This window comes from Microtus ochrogaster, assembly GCF_000317375.1.
Source record: "Microtus ochrogaster isolate Prairie Vole_2 chromosome 6 unlocalized genomic scaffold, MicOch1.0 chr6_random_2, whole genome shotgun sequence".
NCBI lineage: Eukaryota > Metazoa > Chordata > Mammalia > Rodentia > Cricetidae > Microtus > Microtus ochrogaster.
The window spans coordinates 3,288,386-3,293,606 of NW_004949095.1; positions in this window are offsets into that span (position 1 = coordinate 3,288,386).

The following is a 5,221-nucleotide window of genomic DNA, read 5'->3' on the forward strand; positions in this document are numbered from 1 at the left end:
CTCCTCCTCCCCCTCCTCCTCCTCCTCCTCCTTCCTTAATCTCAAGTCCCATGTTATAGACCTAACCTTCCAGGGCTCCAGAATGTGACTATTTGGAGACAGTTTTGAAATGAAGTAAGGCTGAGTGTGGTGACACACCCCTTTATCCTAGCACTCAAGAAGCAGAGGCAGAGACACCTGGATCTCTGTGAGATCGATGTCAACCTGATCCACATAATGAGTTCCAGTACAGCCAGTGCCAAGTAGAAAAACCTCCATGGTACTACGTCACTCAAGCACGTGGCTCTGACAGGCCTTCCCCTTCTTCCTGATGACTCTGCTTTGGATTGCATATCTAGAGCTAGCCCACAAGGTCTAGTCTCTTATTTGGTCACTTCCTCCTCACGAGGCTAACCACCAAGGTCCAGGTATCCAAGTATTGAAGTTCAGCAATCAACCGTCACCCCGTTTGGCACACTTAATTACATGCCCAATTCAAATAAACCACCTCATCCTAACACAAGTTTTTCACTTGAACCTTTATAAACCACCATTTTCCTATGTGCCATGTCTGTCTCCTCTCTATCCAGAAGCAGTCTTTTGTATCTTTGGAACAAATACCACTGCCCCCTTTCCCTTGTTCCCTTCCCCTTCTCCCTCATCTTCCATCTCCCATCTTTGTCTCTTGTTCCCTGCCCTTTGTCCTTCTAAGGAAAATAAGTCTCCTCTGCGCTGAGAACTTCATCTTGGGTGTCCTGAACTGATAATTTTCCTTTTAGACCTTGTCTCAAACAACAGAAGAAAAAGAAGGAGAAAAGAAGGAGAAGGAGGAGAAGAGAAAAGGGGAGGGAGGAGGGAGAGGGGAGAGGGGGGAAGAGAACAAAGAAGTGATTAAACAAGAGGTAGAAACATTTAATGTTTCATCACTTCTTTTGAAGACCATCTCCAGTGAAACATTGAAAGATTAGCCCTTTAACATAAGAATTTTAGAATTGTGTAATTTAACGAATCACCATTTAGGGGAGCTATTGCAGTCAGGAAGTTAGTATCCATAGAATTCTCTTAAGTATTTGATAGGCCTTGTTTACATTTGCTAATTACTCTCTGTCATTTTCCTGACCCATGATTAATGCAGGGTTCCATCTCGAGTTTAGTGACCTCATCTTCTTACTCTCCTTTAATGTGAAACAGCTCCTTCATCTTCCTTTGTTCTTCATGATCTTATTTTGAAGTGTGCTGTTCAGTTATTTTATACAAGATCTTTTAATTTGCATGATGATTCCTCATGATTAAATTTAGGTTGTGCATTCCTTCAAGAATACCACAGAAGTTATCTTGTGTCCTTCTCGGGATATCACATCGTGAGGCTGTCATGTAGGCAGGGGCATTTAAAGACACTTTCAGACCCGCATGCTTCAACCATTCAATACATGAAAAAGACGATAGTTCACTTCCCTGAATCCATTCCAAGCTGGCAGACTTCAGTGTTAATTTGTCCCGTTGCTGGCAGTGTTATCTTTAACCATTTGGTGTAGATGATGTCTGCCAAGCTTATCCAATATATATATATATATATATTTTCTTTATAACAAATGAGAGTCACATAAAGGATACTTTGAGACTATGCAAACTCTCTCTTTTTCAAAGATGTATTATTATTACTTCGATGAGGGGGTATGTGTTGATGAGTGCAGGTACCCATAGAAGTCAGAGGTGCTGAGGACCCCTGAAGTTATAGGCAGTTGTGAGCTGCCTGATGTAGGTGTTGGGAACCAAACTCAGGTTCCTTTGCAAGAGCAGTTCATGCTCTTTACTGCTAAGCCATCTCTTCACCCTCTGAAACCTCTCTTGGTATCCTTACTGTAAGTCTATGTGTTAATTTCAGGTTCCATTGATGATTTTTTTGCTTCAGTAACTGTAACTACAGTATTTGCTGGATGGTGACCCAATCTTCCTAGCATACCTTCTACACTTCCTAACTGGAGCTGAATGCAAAACAAAGCTTCTCTCCAGATCTTTCATCCTAGAGAACTTGTATATTTTACTTTATTCTGTTGGTGATAATCCAACACTAGTCATTGTTACAGTGCTCAGAGTTGTCATTACTGCACATTGGGATCCATTCATTTGACTCTGGCATCATTTTCATGTAGTCCTATCATATTTCAAAAATTTTCTAATCTCTGACACCACAAAATACTTCACATCATCTTTTTGTTTCTCTCTCCCAGCCTGGAATATACCCTTTTAATGGTCCTGGTTCATTTTATTGACATTTTATTAAAACAGTTCACATTTATAGATAATAAACACTTAGTTGGCTTGCTGCTGACAGTTGCTTCCTGACAATCTCTAGAGTTCAGGGGATGAAATGTATATATGAATGCACACATATGTACAGACCTTCAAGTTCCTTCCTAGATCCAGTTACTGGATCTCTTAAACCTTGAGTTACCACACCATCTCCAACTCCAACCCAGCCTCTACAGAAGGTAATCTAGTTTTTCTGGTTTCCTTGTCAACAAATAACAACCTCTTATCCTTATCATCCCTTTCGTCACAATGCATCTGCTGATTCACAGAACACACGTGACAGGTCAAGAAAGCTAAACTAACTTTCTTGAAGCAAGCCTATCACTTCTGGTACTCACATGCACTTTCTCTTCTCCTCTGGAATTGGTCTATGTAGTCAAAGCTGTTGTTTTCAAAAGTCACCGTCATAAGTATCCACTCCCATGCCCTTCAATATGGTTCATTACCTGTCAGAGTTTGATTTGTCCTTTTAAAAACTCATATTCCATTTGGATCTTCTTCCTCTTAGTTTCAATTATTTCTTCTCCCTGTCTGAGAAATGTTAACACAGTCCTAAAAATCACAACCATACAAGTTTTGTTTTACTTAAGAACTGTCACTCCCCCGATCCTTTCTCCCACACGCCCATTCCTTCCCCACCCTGCTTCTGTTCACCATCTGTAGATAAACACTCTTAAAACTTTCACTTGATTCTTTCTCATTTATTTCCCAGCAGTCAACAAATCCATGTGTATCTTCTCATCTCTTCTTTCTTACACTCAGAGTTAACTCTTGCGTGGGGCTTCTGCTCACCCAACACCACAGCCTAAATTTAAAAGTTTTCTGTGGTAGTCCATAGATTACTCCTGTATGCTTTTTCCTGGCTGCTTGGTCCTGCATTGAATACATCTTTTTAGCCAACCTATTTGTTTGTTTTTCATGCCGATAAATGACTACATTTAATGAATAGCTTATATATGCGTGTGTTTTCATATTGCTGAAAGTATAATCTTTGAATAAACCTCTAGAACAACTTCTGGCAATTGTTTCAACTCGTGCTGGGTTAGCCAGTGACCCCCATAGTTATTTTTTATTATGTGTTGCCAATTCTCCTTCAAAAGAGCACCAATTTATATGCAACACATATGTTGTTTCCATATAGCACCACTGGGAAAACATTCTCACCATTTTTTAACTCACATCTTTTCATCTGATGGATGAAAAATATACTTCAATGTCATTTATCTTATCACAGATTAAAATTTGTATAAAGTTTACTTATAAGAAGAGTTGACCATGTATTTATAGATTTGAGAGTGATTTTTATATTTTATAAAATCATCTGCTTAAGTCTTGACATTTTTAGTCAGGTCTTTGTCTCTTGCTTAATTTTTTGCATACTATAGCTATCATCTCTGATATATATTTCAAATATTCCTCTCTATTTTCCAAATCCCTTCTGATTTTTGTTAGGGTGGTTTTGCTGTGCAATTTCTCCTTTGTGTTCTTAAATTGGTCATGAAGGTTAATGGATTCAAAACTGTGTCCTTGAAATAATTTTTCGAGGAGCTTGAAGTGGATCCAGCAATAGGTTTTTCCCGCCTAGTTCTGGTGGACAACCTACAGCAGAAGCAATGGCCCATTCTGTTGTTGGGGTGGCTATATTGTAGGGAGGTGGTCCACTCCTGTCACTGAGGTTTCCATTTAATAACCCATGACCCTGCATTCTTTTCCTCCTTCTTTTTTTAGCTCACTGGTCTGAGCTGCCTTCTTGCTGACTGTTCCCATGGTGCTTTGCCTGTAGATTCTTGCATGGCTTCTCCCCTGGCTGGGTCGCTCTGTCTTCATCTCTTCCCGGATAACTCTCCTCTAAGTTTCTGATGTGGCCTTCCTCCACCGACTGAGCAAAGTTCCCGTTTGAGCATCCTCACAGTACTCTGTACTCTCGCCAGTTCTCCTGGAAGCACTCATCACATATAACATGGCACGTGTCATGTCTATGTGCCACCATAAATTAAAAACTGTTTTTGTCTTATTTATCTGTATATTTATAGAACTTGGTTCAATTATTTTTGCATACTGGTTATGCAAAAATTTTGTTATGAATATTTTGTAGATTGACTGGAAACTATGATTCAGATTTGGTTCTGCTGGGTCCTATGTAACACCATTTCAATCCTATTTTCTGAACACTCTTTTCCTGGGATGCAAGTGAATCCTGAGAAGGATTAAGTGTTTTCTCTGCAGATCACTGAGTTGCTAGTTGTGCTTAAAGATTACCTGATTGAGAAATATATTTGGTAGATTGGAGTGAGTCAAAGATACATAGATGGGGTCTCACTTGAGATAATCATTTTTATTTTTATTACATTAGTTTTTATTATTTAAAAGAATTTTTAAATCTATTTCGACCATATTCTTTCCTTCCCCTAAGTCCTTCTAGATGCTCTCCCCTTTCCTATCCACTCAATATAAGTTCTTTCTCAGAAAACAATTGAAACCCAATACAAAACCAAGAAAACAAAATAAAACCACCCCAACCCCACCAAACTGTAACTAAATAGAGGCACACACAAAAGTATTTGTGTAATCCGTTATATGTTGGTCAACTACTCCCGAACAGGAGGCCTGTCTTTGGTGGTTGATACCCCAGTGTCACTCTATTGGAGAATAATGATTTGTAGGGCAAGAGTAGATGCTTAGTTTGACCCAATCCTGGGTCACAGAAGACATCCAGGATGGTCTAGGCAGGAAGAATTAGCCCATCAAGCAGGCGTTCAATGATGACTGTGGGCTTTCATATCCATGAGTTCTTGAGAACATAGGACTCTTAGGGGAGCTCAAACAATTGGTTTAGAACATAAGACCTCAAATGCTGTTACTGTTCAGAAAATGGAGAAATCGACAATGAAATTTTAAGTAGTATGTTTCTTAATATATTTTTTTCTAT